This window comes from Bison bison, unplaced genomic scaffold (genome assembly GCF_000754665.1).
Source record: "Bison bison bison isolate TAMUID 2011002044 unplaced genomic scaffold, Bison_UMD1.0 scf7180017864491, whole genome shotgun sequence".
Lineage (NCBI taxonomy): Eukaryota > Metazoa > Chordata > Mammalia > Artiodactyla > Bovidae > Bison > Bison bison.
Genome location: NW_011495050.1, coordinates 4,232,925 through 4,254,154, shown reverse-complemented (window position 1 = coordinate 4,254,154; position 21,230 = coordinate 4,232,925).

Sequence of the window (21,230 nt, the reverse complement as noted above, 5' to 3'; positions counted from 1 at the left end):
AATAAGGAGTTCATGGTCTGAGCCACAGTCAGCTCCTGGTCTTGTTTTTGCTGACTGTATAGAGCTTCTCCATCTTTGGCTGCAAAGAATATAATCAATCTGATTTTGGTGTTGACCATCTGGTGATGTCCATGGGTAGAGTCTTCTCTTGTGTTGTTGGAAGAGGGTGTTTGTTTTGATCAGTGAATTTTCTTGGCAAAACTCTATTAGTCTTTGCCCTGCTTCATTCCGTATTCCAAGGCCAAAGTTGCCTGTTACTCCAGGTGTTTCTTGACTTCCTACTTTTCATTCCATTCCCCTATAATAAAAAGGACATCTTTTTTGGGTGTTCTAAAAGGTCTTGTATGTCTTCATAGAACCGTTCAGCTTCTTCAGCGTTACTGGTTGGGGCATAGACTTTCATTTTTATAAAAGTATTATTATTAATAATTGTATTAAAATATTCTGAATTTTCTAGGCTTTTCACTTTAAAATTTAGCTTCTGCCATGACTTCAGGTAGTCCATATGTGAACTGCACGTGCCATAAAGAGAGTTCTTAACTTAATAGCTGGTTGTATTTGGAAACCAACCAGAGATGACCTCTCTTTCTTCTTTCTTTCTAGATGCAGTGTAATAATACCTTTCTTGGAAGGAAATAAAGTGATCTTCTACACTAGGGCTTGGGAAGCAAGATCCTTCAGTCTTTGGAGGTGTTAGTGACAAAAGTGTTTACTACTATCGCCCCTTCCAAGTCAATGAGCACACATGCAAATGGTGCCATGGCCAGCACTACAAGCAAGACACATGAAGCCACCAGAGTCCCAGGGCACAGGGGAAGGCGAGACCTGAGAAACTGTGGGTTAGGTGAACGTAAAACATATGGGAGATAGAGACTGAGGCCCCTTGCATATAGTATGTAGAGAATAATTCATACTACAGTGGTTTTATTATTTATTATATGCTCTAAATCTATAACTTTTTAGTTCTGTTATTATTTGGCAACTTTTAAAAATATTTGAATAACTCTTTAGCAGCAGTGAATTCTAGGGGAAAGAAATCACATGTTTAATGAGAATTTAAGCACTAAACTTCTTGAGAATGTTAATGAACACATTACTTGCACAAAATGTTTGCTAGCATTTGTCTAACTTGGGAGCCATAATGGTATCTGTGACCGTGTGAAACTGTAAAGTGCTAATCTTCTGCAAAAACAGCAGCAATGATTTCAAAACCTAACAGTTACTTGGTGTAGGTTTTCCAAAAAGTCATGACTTAATGAAACATCACTAAAGTTATCTTTAAAATATCACAGAAAGAAGTGAACAAATAAAAGGATGAAACCTCTTGCTGTGAAAAATATTTAAATTTAAAATTCTATAATGTAGTTTGGAATGTTTCAACTTGTAGTGAGACTCTTGTTGTAACTCCTATTTTTCAATGAGACAAAGTTGAAAAAAAATACATTTTTGAGAATGCCAGAAAAATGGTATTAGAAGCAGTTAATACCAAGAAATTGATTAGTGTATGAGAAGGATATCAAACACACTCTGTATATAATTTTTAATGTTTCATATAATCAACATAATAAAATTTTTTGTTTTCTTAAATGTAAATAAATATGTGCTATTCTTATTTTTAGAAAGAATTTTATTTAATTTTTAATTTTTTTAAGAATTTTATTTTTGAAAGCATTTTTCAACAGAACTGTTTTATCATTATAAATGTGTTTTCTAAAAACACATTTTGATCAATAAGTGAATATTCCAAAAAGTATAATTTCCAAACATCCCAAATGGGGAATCCATGTGCCAACTGGAAAGAAGAGCAGCCTGTAGGCTGTGGTGACCTCTCTGTGTCCTTCCCAGCCCTTTGGATGTGGTAGGTCAACTTCCTCTAAGGCACCACGGTGAGTCGTTTCAAGTGAAGAATTGAACATAATCATTTTCCTACTTCTCCTACTTTTAAAAGGAAGTGTCTTTCTTCTGGGTTCTTTTGATTCTATGGTATCAAGGATTCCAGGACACGCAGTCACCTGAGAGTTATGGCTGATAAATGTCTTCATTGCCTCAAAGAAATGTTCTGGGGCTGTGACGCTCTCCAGTGTTGCCTGAATTCCAAAGAGAACTACATGCCTTTGTGACTTTGAAGATTAATCTCTGTCACTCACAGCTCGTTGGCTTCCCCTGCTCATTTCTGCAATGTCTGCAGATGGTGCAGAGCTCTGTGCCAGTTATTTATCCACAAGTTCACCTCGCACATAGCTCCTTCTTTAAGCCATTCCGGGGAGAGTTAAATACTGAGCAATTATGCAACTCTTCTGTCAACCCGTGGGTCTTTGCAGCTCCCATCTGAAAGGATGCCTCTCCAGTAATATCTGCTCTTCCTGGAGGTTGTGGCTGCTGCCATCTTTCAACTGAATGCAGCAGGGACACTGCCTTCAAGAAGTCTCTCAAACCACAAAAACACACGTTTTCAAAACACACATGAACAAGCAACTTCTCATTTGTAAGCATTCCTTACCACATTTTCAAAGCTGCTAACTCCCTCACTGCATTTTTCTTCTACAATATGAGTCATCAAATTCACCAGTCTTTGGCCTTTTTATGAAGTTATAAGTCAGCAAACATTTGACACTGAAGATTACAACTTTGGGAAAAATGTGGAAAGGAAAGTTGGACAAAGGAAGAGAGAGAAATAATAATTATGATACTAAGTCCTTAATATTCATTATTAACTTTTCCATCATGAATACTTTTATTATCCTATTTTACATATAAGGAAACTGAAACTCAAAGAGATGAAATAACTTATACAGGGTCACATTCTTAACAATGACAGAAGTAGGACTTGAATCTAGACAGTTTGAATTTGGAGCTTGCAAGCATCACCCCTAGTATGTAGCTCATCAATACTAGTGAAAGGGCAGGAAAGAAGCAAAAGAAGAAGAAAGGGTTGGCGGGTGGGGGTTGGGGGGGAGGAAAGCATGAGGAAAGGTGGTAGGCAAATGGAAGGTGATGGGATTAAGGTAAAAATGGTAGAGGGGACACCAGTGCTAAAGAACCATCTGCCAACGCAGGAGATGTGAAACACAGGTTCCATTCCTGGGTTGGGAAGATCCCCTGGAGGAGGGCTCGGCAAGCCACTCCAGTATTCTTGCCTGGAGAATCCCATGGACAGAGGAGCCTGGCAGGATACAGGTCACAAAGAGTTGGACACAACCGAAGTGACTTAGCAGTAGGAGGAAAGACTGAGGAAGAGAGAGAAAGAGATGTAGAATGGATGATGGCCCCAGAACCTCCTGTGATTTAGTTTAAGGTATCTATGCCTTGATACATGTTGGGTAAATTTAACAATTATTAAAATAGCTAGCATTTTGTTTTTGTTTTATCAACAGTCATCTTCTTTCTTGTTTCATCCTGTGAGAGTATGCTACTGCTGACTTGCTACAGGAAATTTCACGTTGAAGAAGAATACTGGCTATCACATTAGTGAAGTTGAATTTCCTCTTCTAGAAATTGGGAATAAATACCCACCTCACATTCCCTGGCGGCTCAGACTGTAAAGAATCTGCCTGCAATGCAGGAGACCCAGGTTCAATCCCTGGTTCAGGAAGATCCCCTGGAGAAGGGAATGGCAACCCACTCCAGTATTCTTGCCTGGAAAATCCCATGGACAGAGGAGCCTGGCAGGCTGCAGTCCATGGGGTCGCAAAGAGTTGGACATGACTGAGTGACTAACACTAACACACTCACATCTCATTATAAATTAAACACTGTAAGCAAAGCATTAAAAATTATAAATCAGTTTTCTGTGCACTGAGTACCAAATCTCTGGTCAAGTAATTAAGGCACAAAAAGAGGGAATTAGACAAAAGGAGGAAAAAGAAAGAGGAAGAAATAATCATAAGTAGCACTCATGGAACACTTGTTATGTGAAGGACAAGGACAGCGTGTACTACCATGGTTTGCTCAGGATGGTTAAGTTTTCTTTCTCTCTTCTCTGGAGTGACAGCAAGCACTGGCTGGAACCTCTAGATGGAGACCTCCTAAACCTCAGGCAAGGGGTGAAATACACAGTAGCAGTTATGAGAATGGGCTCAGAGTAATACTGTGTTTCACTGTTGGTCCACAAGTCAGCTCATTTATCTCATTGCCCCTCAGATCCTCTTTCTGCTTTGTGCTGATTTTGTGGAGGTCTGAGTTCCTTCAACTCTAGCTTCCAGTTAGATCTGACCAATCTGGAGACACAGGTTCTGTCCTCTCCCATATCCTTTGCAGCCAGACAAGACATGGTTGGTTTTGGCAGTAAGGAACTTACTCCCCTTAAGACACCAGCTCATATTCAGGGATCTCTCACACAAGTTTTTGCCATTTCAGCAACATGATGTCTAGAGTGGAAAAAGGATTCAAATCATTGCCCAACTTTGGAGGCTTTGGAATCATTCTGCATCAGTTCCCTCAATCCTATGCAATTCAGTTCAGTTGCTCAGTCATGTCTGACTCTCTGAGACCCCAGGGACTGCAGCACGCCAGGGTTCCCTGTCCATCACCAACTCCCGGAGTTTACTCAAACTCATGTCCATCAAGTTGGTGATGCCATCCAAACATCTCATCTTCTGTCATCCCCTTTTCCTCTTGCCTTCAATCTTTTCCAGCAACAGGGGCTTTTCAAATGAGTCAGTTCTTCACATAAGGTGGCCAAAGTATTGGAGTTTCAGCTTCAGCATCAGTCCTTCCAATGAATACCCAGGACTGATATCCTTTAGGATGGACTGCTTGGATCTCCTTGCAGTCTAAGGGACTCTCAAGAGTCTTCTCCAACACCACAGTTCAGAAGCATCAATTGTTTGACACTCAGCTTTCTTTATAGTCCAACTCTCACATCCATACATGATTACTGGAAAAACCATAGCTTTGACAAGACAAACCTTTGTCAAAAAGTAATGTCTCTGCTTTTCAGTATGCTGTCTAGGTTGGTCATAGCTTTTCTTCTAAGGAGCAAGCATCTTTTAATTTCATGGCTGCAGTCACCATCTGCAGTGATTTTGGAGCCCAAGAAAATAAAGTCTGTCACTGTTTCCATTGTTTCCCCATCTATTTGCCATGAAGTGATGGGACCAGATGCCATGATCTTCGTTTTTTGAATGTTGAGTTTTAAGCCAGCTTTTTCACTCTCCTCTTTCACTTTCATCAAGAGGCTCTTTAGTTCCTCTCTGCTTTCTGCCATAAGGGTGGTGTCATCTGTGTATCTGGGGTTATTGATACTTCTCCTGGCAAACCAATTTCAGTTTGTGCTTCCTCCAGTCCAGCATTTGTCATTATGTACTCTGCATATAAGTTAAATAAGCAGGGTGACAATATACAGCCTTGACGTACTCCTCTTCCAATTTGCAACCAGTCTGTTGTTCCATGTCTGGTTCTAACGGTTGCTTCTTGACCTGCATACAGATTTCTCAGGAATCCTATCCTCATCTCTGTAAAAAGTTCTTTCATTAAACTGTCTTCAATTATCTTTTAGAATTAGCCATCTGTTTCCATCAAGACTGTGTCCGACACAGACATATACAGTCTGTCTGATCTTAATTAAGATCCCCAGCATCATAGGCCTCAGTTTCATCAGTGATAAAATGGGGATGTTGTATTCAGAGAGATAATATAAAGATTAAATGAAAGTGCATGTCCTAACCCTTAGAATGGGAAAAATAATAGCAAATGAAACAACTGACAAAGAATTAATTTCCAAAATATAAAAGCAGCTCATGCAGCTCAATACCAGAAAGACAAACAATCCAATCAAAAAGTGGGAAAAGACCTAAACAGACATTTCTTCAAAGAAGACATACATATGGCTAATAAACACATGAAAAGATGCCTAACATTACTCATTATTAGAGAAATGCAAATCAAAACCACAATGAGATATCTCACACCAGTCAGAATGGCCATCATCAAAAAGTCTACAAACAGTAAATGCTGGAGAGGGTATGGAGAAAAGCAAACCCTCTTACATTGTTGGGGGGAATGCAAACTGATACAGCCACTATGGAGAACAGTGTAGAGATTCCTTAAAAACTGAGGAAAGAACTGTCATATGACCCAGCAATCCCACTGCTGGGCATATACCTTGAGGAAACTGAAACTGAACGAGTCACATGTACCCCAATGTTCATTGCAGCCTATTTACAATAGCTAGGGCATGGAAGCAACCTAGATGTTCATTGGCAGATGAATGCATAAGGAAGTTGTGGTATATTATTCAACTATAAAAAGGAATCATTTGCATCAGTTCTAATGAGGTGGATGAACCTGGAGCCTATCATACAGAGTGAAGTAAGTCACAAAGAGAAAGACAAATACTGTATATTAACACATATATATGGAATCTAGAAAGATGGTACTGATGATCCTACATACAGGGAAGCAAAGGAGACACGGACATAAAGAACAGACTTTTGAACTCAGTGGGAGAAGGTGAGGATGGGATGATTTGAGAAAGTAGCACTGCAACATGTATATTACCATATGTAAAACAGATGACCAGTACAAGTTCAATGCATGAAGCAGGGCACCCAAAGCTGGTGCTCTGGGACAACCCAGAGGGACAGAGTGGGGAGGGAGGTAGAAGGTGGGGTTCAGGATTGCAGGGGAAACACATGTATACCTGTGGCTAATTTATGTTGATATATGGCAAAAACCATCACAGCATTGTAAAGCAATTTTCTTCCAATTAAAAAAAGTAAACTAATTTTTTACAAAGAAAGTGCGTGTCCTTTGGTACTTAATACCTTGTCAGATAAATAAATAGTAGCTGTTATTTATAGTCAACATAGGAAATGTGAACACATATGAGATCACATCTTAAAAACAAGTTCCACTCCATCTGTCCATCAATGTACATGTACTTTTACTCTAGGAAGTTCTCTGTGGTATCCAGAATTTAAATGATTACCTTAGTTTCAGGTTCTCTGGTAGTTCCTGACTCATTCTATTTCAAATGGGCTTAGAATTCTCAGCTTGAGGATCTGAAACTCAGAATGTGAAGGAGGAAAGGATATAGATATGTGTGGAATCAGTCTGCCTTGAGACAGAATACCGGCCCTTTTTACAGTTAGATAGAGGCCTGTCCTATTCCTGGTGGGTTTTTCCAGAACCCAAGGAGCCCCAGCAGTATCCAATGGCCTAGGACCCACAATTATCACATCTGTTAGGTATATCAGATGTAGAAACACTCCACCTTTCCAGCATTGTTCTGTGTCTGGAGATTGCAGATAAGTTTTAAGTGCCAACTTGGATCAATGGATAGTGGTTGCCTGGTGCTGGGTGGAGAAAAAGTCTCAGGCCAAGGGCAGGCTCAGCAGGAAAATTAAGTGTTGTGATTGATTAACAGTGTCTGCTATGGACATGGGGTGAGGGGGTGTACTCCCACACTTGCTGCATGTAAGCTGACTCTGCAGTAAAGTATCAAGGGGTTTTTGGAAGACAGTAGAATGGGATGATGGCACCCCAGAACTTTCACTGCTTCATGCCTAATGATGCTCTTCTTTGCACCCTTCTCATAGAGAAGCAATTTCAAATAAAAGGTAATGACTGAGATTACAGATAGATTTTCTCATTTTGGATCCTTCATTTTTTGTGCATTTGCATTTAGCAGTGAAATTATAACACATATTTGGTATCTGTTGTAAGCATCTGGGGATGGTTTATATTAAATAGATTCAAGAAATAGAGCTCTCTACTGGACAGTGATTCCGTCAAAGATGTTCAGCACAGCTCACTGAGCTCATCTCATCAATGATATGTTCACGCAGCTAAAGGCAAATGTTTAAACATTTAGTTAATGCACCATATGTCTTAAATGTTTTAGTTCCATCTGACATTTTTTAAAATCCATTTTAGTGGAAACCTGCCAAGTAAATTTACTTCTCTGGAAGATGATTATTCCATTCATCTGAAATTCAATCCTCCTGAACCTCTCAAACACAATGAACTCTTAATTTGGAGGCTTCTAAATCCAATGGCAGTGCGGTCTTCATGTCCTGCTTCCTACTTGAGATTTGGGAAGATGCCAGGCCAGGTGGCTCTACATGATATGGTCTGAGGGCCATACAGCTTGTTGTAGGCATAGAAGGCTTTGAGAGGAACTGATCATCACCCGTGGGGGCTCAGTGGAGTGGTTAAAAGAAAAAAAAAAAGGACAAAACAGAGGATTAGCATGATAAAGGCGACAAAATCAGAGAGACTAAAGAAGTAAAGGGTAAGAAAAAACAAGAACTAAGAACAAAGGCAAACAAAGAACATTTACAACAGGCTATAGTTAATACCTTATTTTTCAGGCCACACCCTCCTACAGATGAAAATCACACAGGGTCTAAAAATAATAGCCATATAACTCTGAAGTATAAGCATAGTAGTTAGAATCACAAGCTTTGATTTCAGATTAAATTAAAGTCTTGGCTCTTCTAATTACTAACTATGACCTTGAGCAAATTATTTGATCTCTCAGAGCCTAATTTCCTTACAGGATTGATTAAAGTAATAAACAAGTACAGTGGGTGAGTATAAAAACTCAAATTTGAAAAAAAAATAACTTTTTTGAATCAGTGAAACCAACTTTATAAACTGTCCATCTGTCTATAGCAAAAGATATTTTTTATCACATTCTAGTCCACTCCATTCTTATGCAGTGATTTTTATAAATCCAAATTAAAGTATACCTTTCTCAGTGTTTATCCCATTCAAATCTTAGACCACCTGGGTAAGAATTCATTATTTCTAAGGTTTCCCCTGCTGCATCTCACCTTCTATCTGAGTATACATAAGTCTGTGGAGGGGAATATTATATGATGTTCTAGCTTCTAACCTTTGCCAGTTTGCAGCTGAGGCATCATATTATGCATGACTTTCGGGCAGCTGGCCTCTTTCCTTGTTCATCTGTTCTGCCAAAATTGGATCCACCAAGTCCTAGGCATCAAGATCTGACATCCATTCAGATAGGACTGATCAGGTCTAATCTTTCTGATGTCTTGCTGGCATTCTCAGCCAAAGCCTCTGTCAAAAGATTCTTGCCTTCTTCAGCTTCCTTTTCCGGACTTCAGACATTTTCCTATCCATCAGTCCTTTCTCCAATTCTGTAGCCCCATTGAGAGTCTAAGAAACTCTCAGTTACTTCATTCATACCCTACTAGAGTGATAAGACCCTGGGAGGCTACCTGAAGCTTTCCTCACATGCCCATCCCTTGGCCATTGCTGCTCCATGCTTACTCTACCATATTGGAAATTGGATGTTGCCAATAATGGGATTTCTCTAAGAGAATGAATGCACCTACTGGGGAACAGTATACAGAGATAACCAAGAGAAAGAAGAAAAGGATGAGCAGGGGAAGCAGCTTTAAAGCTGATTTCTTGAAATCTAAATATTTGAAAGAACCAAAACCTTTCTTGGAAAGGCAAGGATGATTCTGGCAGCTGTAAGTCACATCATTAGTTCACTGATTTGGGCAAGTTGTGTTTCAGAGAAAGAAATCAGATTCTAAAGTCTGGCTGGAAGGTCAACCCATAACTTGGGTTACATAGAAGTAAGTGGCCTCTGTTCAGCCAGTGCTGCCTTTTGGCTTCCTGTTGCCAGAGACAAAACAGTAACTAAGGCTGGGAGGTGATGGGATTGGGGTCAGAGTGGCACCTTTGGCTTTCTCTAGATTTTTAACCCCAAAAAGCTGCTTAACACCCTCTAGTAATTCAAGGTCATTTCAAGGCTTATCTCTATTCCCTGCAAAAACTCTGCCTGCTATTGCTGATTGAACTCTGTGGAAAAGGGGGGATCAAAACAGAATCTAAACAAACATTAGCTCCTACTTTCTTTGAAACAGGAGAGACATAAAGGCAAAGATACTTTGTGGGGAAAGGTTGAATGTGGAAAGATTTACTAACAAGAAATGACTGCAGTTAGAGTATCTTAAAAATATTTAATCAATGTATTGTCTTTCCTTTTAAACCCTTAATTATTGCTCATTTCCCTGTCACCCTTGAAACATCCAATATTTCAGGGGGAAGATAGACTACTCTTGATCAAGTAAATCATTGCTTGGCTTTGAGTTTTAAAATATAGATTTGTTGATGCTGTTCATTGTAGGATGATAGGCTAAAGACAAGTGCTTTTAATTTTCAGAGTCTCGGGCTTTGATGAGGTGTTTTCTTTGAACCCTGAAAGCTGAGCTTTATAAATCAAGAGCCAAAGCTAGAAAGACCAGGGCCCAGGGTCTTAGCATAAGCCTTGAGGCGAGGAAGGGAGAGGACTGGGCTGAAGGGCAGTTTGTGTTAATGGAGTTGAAGTAGAAAATAAGCAGTTAGAGCCTGAGAATGAGAGAAGAAAAGTTGGAGGACAGATAGAAGTGAATTCATTTCCTTGTGCTTCTGAGGATAATGTTGGGGGAAATCTAAAAGCCTCGAGTTAGAGACAAGGGTTACAAAGTAACACGAGTATCCCTTGCCTCCCAGAGCTCCTGCCTTTTACAGATGCCCTGAGTCTATGAGGCAGGAAGATTAACATGGCGTCTAGATGGTGGAGTAGAAATGACCTAGGAAAGCACCATATGAAACTGCCTAAGAGACTAGTCCTCCACTCTCCACCCACAACCCTGCCCTCACCCCATTCCCAGAATCTGTGGGGGATCTAACATTCCCAGGAACCCTAGTGATGGAAGAAGAGTCTCAGTCAGATCCTAAGGATCAGCAGTCCCAGGGACAGCTAAGATGAGGCCCACGTCCACTATGGGGGGAATCACCAGGCCCTGAAAGTGACATGCAAACAAGTTCCTCCACTGCAGATACTTCGACAGTGGATACAGCACAAATCCCTTCCTGAAGATGACCAGAAGGACCTCAGACCTCAACACCTCAAGCAGAAGAAAGTGTCCCTGTTGGTGGGAATGTAAATTCGTGCAACCACTGTGGAAAAGAGTACAGAGATTCCTCAGAAAACGAAAAACAGAATCACCATATGATCCAGCAACCTCACTCCTGGGCATATATCCAGACAAAACTATCATTCGAAAAGATACATGCACCCCTATGTTCATAGCAGCACCTAAGTGTCCATTGTCAGGTGAATGGATAGAGAATGTGTGGTACATACAGAGCCATAAAAAAAGAATGAAATAACACCACTTACAGAAACATGGGTGGACCTAGAGATGATCCTAAGTGAACCAAGTCAGAAAGACAAATACCATATGATACATGCGGAGTCTAAAATATGACACAAACGAACCTATCTACGGAACAGAAACAGAACCACAGACACAGACACAGCTGACGTTTGCTGGGGGGTTGGGGGAGGCATAGAGTGGGAGTTTGGGCTTAGCAGAAGTAAACTACTATATATAGCATAGATAAACAACAGCCCAGAGAGCTATATTCTCTATCCTATAAGAAACCACAGTGGGAAAGAATATATTTTTTTAAAAATCCAGGCTAAAAAAAAAAAAAAGAAATGTCACTCTGCTCCCCCGAGCCATCTTGGGAAAACAGAGGGCAGAGTAATTATCCAAATAGTTCATTTTAAACCAGAAAGCCTGATACTATGTATAAAATAGATGACTAATGAGAACCTACTAGGTAGCTCAGGGAACTCTACTCAGTGCTCTGTGGGGACCTAAATGGGAAGGAAAGCCAAAAAAGAGGGGATATAGGTATACAAATAGCTGATTTACTTTGCTGTACAGTAGAAACTAACACAACACTATAATGCAATTATAATCTAGTAAAAGTTAATTAAATTAAAAAAAAAATCAGAAAGCTGAGAAAGCTTTAATTGGCAAGATCAAGTGTTCTTCCTGTCAGTTGGGTAGGAGAGCAAGTAGGGTCATAGAAATTGAATTATGGAAAATAAAGGATTGGGGAGGAAGAGTTGGTTTTTATGTTTGTTTTTTGGTATATGTATTAGTTTGCTCAACCAGCCACAACAGAATACCATCAACTAGGCAGCTTAAACTATGGAAATTGGTTTTCTCACCATTTGAGAGGCTTGAAGATCAAGTGCCAGAAGGGTTGGTTTTTGGCAAGACGTCTCTCCTTGGCTTGTGGACGACGACTTCTCACTGTGTCCTGGCACGGGCATTGCTCTGTGTGAGCAGAAAGAGAGAGCGCTCTGGTGGTGTCTTCTTGTTGAAAGGACATCAGTCCCATCAGATTACAGCCCCACCCTTATGATCTCCCAGGTGGCGCTAGAACCCTGTGGTAAAGAACCCGCCTGCCAATGCAGGAGACACAAGAGCTGCATGCACATTCAATCCCTGGGTCGGGAAGGTCCCCTGGAGGACGGCATGGCAACCCATTCCAGTATTCTTGCCTAGAGAATCCCATGGACAGAGGAGCCTGGCAGGCCACAGTCCATGGGGTCACACAGAGTCAGACACAACTGAAGTGACTTAGCACTTATGATCTCATTCAGTCAATTGCCTCCTTAGAAGTTTCATCTCCAAATACAGTTCTACTGGAAGTCAGGGCTTCAACATGTGAATTTGGGATGGGGAGGGTACAATTCAGTCTATAATAGTCTATAAATTAGAGTCGTGGCACAAAAATGTTGTCTGTATTTTACAAATAAAGACCTTGGTTCAGCCCCTGAACTTAATAATTGCTTAACAAGAGGAAACCATGATATAATATTATTACTGTATTTTATTAGTAAAATTAGCTAATTTGTAATAAACACCAGACATGGTTTTTCCTGCTTTACACCTTGCTATTCAATTTAATACCATCTTACAAGATACATACTAGTCCTCTCTGACTTTGCTCCTATCAACTCTCCTGGAAAAATAGTCTCTTTACCCCACACCTGACGCTCAGCCTCTGACAATCCACAGCAGGTATCTCACTTGGAGCACTCGTTTCCAATTAAACAGTGTTTCAGCAGTGTTTCAGCTCTTTTCTTCCCCACTTTCTTTAACTGCTGTGGTGATACCATAAGTCACTCCAGACATTAAAACTGTCAATCATGTCATTGGTACCCACTGAAGACATCATGGCAAATGCTTTTGTCTGACAGAGGCTCTGCTATTGATGCTGCTACTGCTGAATATACATATGGAGCCACAAGGTCACAGCAGCAGCCACCACTGATGACCACAGCCAGCCATATTCCTGTCACCACCAATGTTACTATAGTTACACTTGTTCAAAACAATGCCACTTGGCCATCACCCAAACCAATGTCCCTTCAGATCAGATGACCACTGGGGATTTATTCATTGAGTCCTACTGTGCTATGCCCAAAATCACCTGGCCCTTCCAAACTTTCACATCTTTCCTTCTCTTGAATCTACCTGCCCTCAATACTTAGGTTCTTATTTCTGAGTTTTTATGATAAATATAGCTCATTTATGTTAAATACAGTGATGAAAGCAAATGGAGACAAATACAAAAAGAAAATAAGAACAGCACTCAGACTGAATTAGCAATTAGTACTAAGGTTGGTGATACAAACAATAAAATAAACTAATTTTGGATTAAATGATACGTTGCAAGTGATATCACTGTCTCCATAAATGTTTTTCTGGGAATTTAATCCCAAAGCACCTCACTCCTTTTGTACCTGATGGTTAAAGGGTGGGTAGTCAATACCTCTACAGATTTTCCCTGTCATTCAAGGAAAATACACTTTAAATCTTAAGGGATAAGAATTTTATTCATAGATTTCACTTTCTTTTTTCAGCCTTATTTGATATGAAGCTACCAGCCTTCTCGGAATATACCAAAGCCCCGAACTTAAAGTGAGAAATAAATCTCCAGTTCATCTTCTCATAGGTGTTACTTTTGATGGACTCCATTTGATGTCTCCGAGATAAAGCAATCAACCTGGAAAAGAATGAGGAGCTCATATACTATGAGCTGACATATCATTATGACCATACCTATTAAGTGACTAGACCAGCCAGAGCCCAATTACATCTTTGCAACATACAATGAAATACCTCCTAAATAGTTCTTCAACAAAGAAATAAACCTGTCATACAAGAAAAATTTGCTGTACATCAAGGCTATGTATTGAGGAAGTAATGCTGGTGTCAGGGTCGTGCTGGCTGTAATTCAAAGTGCAATTAAGGGAAATTAGAGGCAGTCCTCATTACATACATTTTACACTTTGTTTATTGTGCTACAAATTCTGTATTGGAACCACTGACTTGTAGCCACAATAGCTCATTTAGTAGAAAATGAGAATGTTAACAAAGGATGTTTGATGGCCACGGAGCAGAGCACAGCAATTTACATTTCTTGACTTGTGTCTTTTCTCCAAAACTGGATCTTTGGATTGTGTTGAGCATGAAGTAGCCACAGGCAGAACCAATAGGGCACATCTGAGATTCTTCTCGAGATTCAAATGAATAGCAAAAAATAAATAAATAAATAAAAATCAAGACAGAAAAAAGCACATTGATAATACTTAAACCAAAGAACGAATTTCCAATCGATTAATTAATTCGCAAAGACCCAGAAAAGGAGCATACAAAAATGGCTGAAACAGCCATGTTGGAACCTGAAACTCATCAAGAAGAAACTGCTGGGCTCTAAAGATCACTTCTGAAAGCTAATAGTTCCCTTAGGGAATATTGGGTTGGCCAAAAAGTTCATTTGGACTTTTCTGTAAGATCTTACTGAACACTCTGGCCAATTCAATACTTAATGAAAATTCTGTAAATGCTGAAGTCTTATGTATTCTTATGTATTCAGTTTGATGGAAGCATTATTTCTATAAACTTCCACTGTTCAATCACAGGAAAATAGTAGAAAGTAGGGCTGTAAAAAGATGAATTGGAGAGGACCAGCATGACATTCAGATGAGCACCATGCTTGGAATCTTGGGCTTGGGGGAGGGGGAGAGTGACTTGGTCACATGGAGTGTGGGTTCATAAACTGGCCCCATGCATGGAGGACAAGGAGAGATTAAAGAAAGAGGCAGCTACTCCAGACTGGTAGGTGGCAGTCTTTACAATCAAGAGAACTCATATGCAAGGCTTGTCTTGAGTACAAAATGAATAGATGTCTGCACCTGCCCAGCAGAATCTTAAAAGTTTATATAGAAGCCTTACTGGATTCAGTCACATACACCTTTCATCTATCCATATGGTTTCAGCAACCCCTTATTCTCTCAAGGCTGCATCCTTGGAGCAGCTCCCACTTTGGAAACTGCTGACAGATCAGACCTTCCAAGAACAGGGAAGGAGGTAAGAACCTTCCTGCTTGCCGTGGTCTAGCTCCAATGTCAACTGGCTGACATGTCCTCCTGATGCGCTCCTCCAGCACGAATGCAGGTAATCATTTTAACTGCCTCTTGAGTACCGGACCACTTTGAAGATCTCAGAGAGTGAGTGTTGGATTTCCAAAGTTAAACAGAATGCATGGTTGCCTATAATCTCACTTAGATGTCAGAGGGGGAGTTCAGGACTGAGACAGTAGTATCAGTATGGGCAGCAGAAAGATGGGACCATGAAGGCTTTGCAAAACCTCTTACAAGACATGAAAGTCTAGGATGACCTTTGGATGAAATTTCTGCATCTGAGAAGTCTGAGTTTTCTCCTTGCTGGAGCTTCTGCTTTTCCTGGCGTCTTGAGGACTAACACTCTCCAAACATACGAGGTATTTGCATATTTGATGCTAACTACCCATGTAGTCAGACTACAGTTACCATTATTATCTCTCAAGAAAAATTAAGAATGGCCCAATGACATTGAACCACCTCTTACCCTTTCACTTTGGAAACTTCTAAAAGTAAAAAGATGCCTGGAGTCTGAGGTCAGGCAAATCAACATAAATGTGCATCTTAGTAAATGCACAGATGTGTGTTGAGTGGAAGGATGGTGGAGAGGGTCAGAAAGAATGCAAAGAAAAAAAAAGAAAGAGCCTAAAGCATTTTCCAGGTTTCTCAAGGAGAGAAGGTTGTGCATCTGAGCAATTAGAGACATCTTCCAAAATCAGAATACTGCCAAGCTGGGGAAGAGGAGCTGTTTAAAATTCCCCTTCTCTTCCATAAGGAGAAAAGAGAAAATCATATCCTTAACTCTTCCCTGACTTTGCAGAAACACTTATGAAATACTGATTTTAAAACTGTGTTTTCAGGCTCCCTGTATGCTGCCCTTGTATAAGTTGGTTTACATCACTGGAAAATTTTTTCTTGTTAGTGCTTCAATACCTGGTCTTAATTGATTCACTGGAGGGAGTTGGTGTCTAAGGTTATTGAAAAGACTGAACTGAACAAAGTTTCAAGAATTTTATTCCACTTCCTACCTATACTCTTTGGCCAAATTACTTAGTAAATATTTTCTATAGACATCATTCTGAAGCCTTTTTCCCAACTGTCCCTCTAGGAGTGGTATACTATCTGACTCTGCCTTCAGTCTTGGCTCCATCACTTTAAAGCTATGTGCCCTCAGCCGAGTTATGTAATTTTTGTGCCTCAGCTTCTTCATTGGTAAAGTTAAAATAATAATAACGTCTTTTACCCTACAGCCTTGCTGGGAAGAATAAATTATTTAAACCATGAAAATTACTTGGAACTGTGCCTCATACATAGAAAAGTGCTCACTACACGTTAGTTATTATTTGAAGCACAGAGAAATGTGTGACTAATTCTACCTTGGTTCACCAGAGAAGATTTTACCAATGAGTTACCAATAGAATTCTCTGGAACATTCAATCAAAGTATGTATGACAAAGAAGACAAGAAAGACATTCATGGTGGCGTGAGTTGCAAGGACAAACGTAAGGAGCTTAACCAATAGAATGTATTCAGGAAGAAAACTCAGAAGAATTGTCAAAGAAAACAATCATGACTTCCAGTCCCCCAACCTTTCCTAAATTCTAACCACTCTTCTAAAACTTAACTTAGAAGGATGCAGCAGGCAATATTTTCCAAAGATGACAGCAACACCAGCCATCCAACATGCTCATCTTATAATGTGACCTTAAAATTCCCAATTAAGGGATAAAGTGTACATCCCCTCCACCTTGAGCTGAATAGAACTTTGTCATTGTCTCAACCAACAGGGAAGGACAGAAGTGACCTCCAAGGGAAGATCAAAAATGTCAGGCACTCCTGCTGTCTTGAAACACTCGGTCTTGGAAACCAGTCACCATGTGATACGGAGACCCAAACTAGCCCATGACAAGAGACTTCATGGAGAGAAAATCATATGTAAGTGCTCCAGCCAACAGCCCAGCTGAGGTCCTGTTGACAGCCGACATCCACTTCCCAAGATGTAAGTAAAAATGCAGCCAGATGATTCCAGCCTCTGTCCATCACATCACTTCCAGTCTTTAGGTCTCCCCAGCTGAGGTACCAGACACAATGGAGCAGAAAAAAGTCACCCCTGCTTTGCCCTGTCCTAATTCCTCACCCACAGAATCCGTGAGCAAAAAGAAAGGTTGTCATATGCGACTAAGTTTGGGGGTGGTTTGTAACTCAGCAATGGTAGCTAGTGCAGGAGATATTCCTTTTTCTCTTACTGTGGAGAGAGATGTTGCTTGCCATGACACCATTCATGGTTAGTGATCACTCCCAATCTAAGGGGTCACCTCTACCCAAGAACCACAGGAGAAGCAAACAAAGCAGGCATCATAAGCATCCCTGGAATAAGAGGCTTAACCAAGTTGTAAGGTCAGGGTCTCAAACCTAATACGAGGGTAAGGAAAGGAGGCAGGGATGGGCTACACAGTCAGTCCTTAATGTCCTTCCCTTCACCTCCTACTCTCTCTGTTTTACTGTCATCCGTTATACTGCTCCTTCTAATAGCTTATTATCACAGTTTTAATAACCATCCTGTCAACATGTTATCTTTAAAACAGTGGTTTTGGTTTTGGTTTTATTGGAGTATAGTTGCATTACAATGTTGTATTAGTTTCTGCTATACAGCAAAGTGAATCAGTTGCATGCCACGCATGCCTCGTTGCTTCAGTCATGTCTGACATTTTGCAATCCCATAGACTGTAGCCCGCCAGGCTCCTCTATCCATGGGATTCTCCAGGCAAGAATACTGGAGTGGGTTGCCATGCCCTCCTCCAGGGGGATCTTCCTGACCCAGGGATTGAACCCACGTCTCTTATGTCTTCTGCATTGGCAGGTGGGTTCTTTACTATTAGCACCACTTGGGAAGCCTGAATCAGTTATACATATGTATACATTCACTGTTTTTTAGATTTCCATCCCATATAGGTCACCACAGAGCACCGAGTAGATTTCCCGTGCTACACAGTCAGTTCTCATTAGTAATCTGTTTAAACATATGTCAATCCCAATCTCTCGATTCATCCCACTCCTCCTTTCCCCCTTGGTATCCATACATTTGTTCTCTACATCTTTGACTCTATTTCTGCTTTACAAATAAGTTCACTTGTATCATTTTTCTAGATTCCATATATAAACAATATTATATGATATTTGTCTTTCTCTCTCTGACTTATTTCACTCTGTTTGACAATCTCTAGGTCCATACATGTCTCTGCAAATTGCGTTGTTTTGTTCATCTTAATGGTTGAGTAATATTCCACTGTTATGTACCATATCTTCTTTATCTATTCCTCTTTCAATGAACATTTAGGTTGTTTCCATGTCCTGGCTATTGTAAATAGTGCAGCAATGAACACTGGGGTGCTTGCATCCTTTGGAATTATGGTTTTCTCTGGGTATCAGCCTAGGAGTGGGATTGCTAGGTTATATGGTAGCTCTATTTTTAGTTGTTTAAGGAATCTCTGTACTGTTCTCCTAAAAAAGTGTTTTGGATACATCTCTTTTGTAAACTGTGCTTCCACTTAGAAACATACCACCTTGGTATTCTCCCCAAGCTTGCTTAAGAGCCTCACTTTGTGGATAGAAGTAGCAAGGAAAGTGATAAAACTGCCTATGATGTGCCCACTGGCACAGAGAAGGTGACTGAGTAGGGGGTCAAGGCAATTTTCTTTTTAAATAATGTGTTCTTTCTGTCCCTTTTCACCCAGATCATAGGTTCTACAGAAAATCACAGAAGGGAGAAAGTCTCTGAAGAGGTCAGAGGGTTGGCCAAGGCACAGTTTGGAGAACATCCCTACTTGGTGCAATCTGATGCTTCCAGAGTAAACCTCAGTGTCCGGAGAAGACTGAGCTCTTGGGAGCAGGAGTCTGGTTCAGTCTCAGCTGTCTTCTGGGGGAGCCCTTCATGTTTCATCACAGCTGGGGCACAGCTGCTGGCCAGAGAGCTGATCTCTTGACATAGTTTGGATCTAGAAATCCCTGGGTTTCACATCTGTGCCCAGCAGCTGCCTTAGCCAACCCTTCTCTTTTGGGGTAAAGCAGTTTGATTTCTGGTAGAAAACTTTAAATTTGACAAAGACAAGAGCTTTGTCTTTTGGCTCCAGCATATAAACATCCTTTGGAGGATTACTTGAGATGTGTTTACGTAGGAGTCCCGACTCTTAGCCAGACTGAATAACTCATGGCAAGTCAAAGTATGCCTAATAATCTTGAAACCATTTTCTCTCTCAGCACCACTACTGGCATGAAAGGGCTATGATAAGAAAGGTGCGTTGGTTCAGTACTATTCCTGTCACTATAAAAACAGCCACAGCTCCTGCCCTTTAAATTCCTTATTTGATTGACAACCTTCTGTGGACCCAGCAAGAAGGGATGGAAAGGGATCAATCTATATCTTTGATGTATCCAAGGAGAAACCAAATGAATCTTATCAATTAAATGTGATGATCCTTAGGGGATCAGAAGTGAAAATATTGTCAACAACATGTGGTGGTACTCTTTCTGAATTCTAGTGAGAGGGTAATAGCACAGTTTGCCTTGATCTGTATATAAGAAGACTTGTTAATTCTTACGTGATTGATCTAAAAGTGGAACGACTAGTCATCCCACTTGGCCCAAGACTATCCCTATATTGGGGCTTCCCAGATGGCACAGTGGTAAAGGATCCACCTGTCAATACAGGAAACACAGGAGACCCGGGTTCCATCCCTGGGTCAGGAAGATCTTCTGGAGGAGGAAATGGCAATCCGCTCCAGTATTCTTGCCTGGAAAATCCCATGGACAGAGGAGCCTGAAGGGCTACAGTCCATGCAGTCACAAAGAGTCCGACATGACTGAGCACACACGCACGCACGCACACCCATACTAGCAGTGCAAAGTCCCACATGCTGGGAAACTTCTCAGTTTCAGCCAAATCCAGACCCTTGGTCACCCTAGGAATCAGAAGACTCCTTTGGAACAAAAGGAGTTCTCCTACCAGCCTGTTAGTAGAAGAGTCCAAAATTCCTGCCTACCCTTTTCTATTGGGCAAGAAGTTCATTCGTTTCTGGTTTTTTTTTTCAAACTTTTTGGCCAAACCAATATTAAAAAGCAAACATTCCTAAAGGGCAAGACAGTAACATCTGGGAACAAATTACTTTATCCTGTCGGCACTCTTTTTCATCAAATGTTCAGGAAATATTTATTGAGCAGCTATTATATTCCACGCACAAGATGGGTTAGTAGGCGTATGATGATAAACAAGCCCCGGTGCCTGACCTTAAAGACCTTAATGGGTGAGAAAGACAAATAAACAGGCGCTGAAAGCAGCAGGTGATGGTTCCACGCTTGTGTTTCAGACATGGTAAGGAGGACTGGGACACACGGGAGGACCATTCCTGGCCTGGGGGACACAGCAGGGGTCTAAATGGTGTGACCTCTGAGCTGTGAATGTGACCAGGAGCTAACGAGGTGAAAGGTAAAGGTGTGGGAGGGATCTTCTGAGAGGAAACAGTCAGACAAGGGCCTCAAGGGAAAAGAGAGCTTTGTTTTTCCCACAAAGGAATAAGACAAAGGAAAGACTAGCTTTCTTAGTCTGGGATAGAACAGGGAAAGGGTTACTTCTCAGGTTCATCTGGGGTCAGCCTTTTTTGTAATTTCTCAAATTAGAAAGAAAAAAGTTAAACACGTTCTGAATATGAGTTCTTGCTTCTTACAGGGAAATAGTCAATTCTGGCCTTGAGAGATGGAAAGAGGGTGAGAGAAAGTGAGAGAGAAAGTATCTCCCACTCTGCCTTCAAATTTCTCAGTATTTGCCTTTGGCTTGGTGACAAAAGAACACAAACCCAGTAGCAGCTCGTCACTGGCACTTCCCCCCACTCCTCTCCACTGACCTCCTCAGTGCTGGGGACTAATCTCTGAGAGTTAGAGATTACGTCTCTGTTGAAAGGATACAGATCATATTTGTGTTTTATCAGTGCTTGGGCATTTC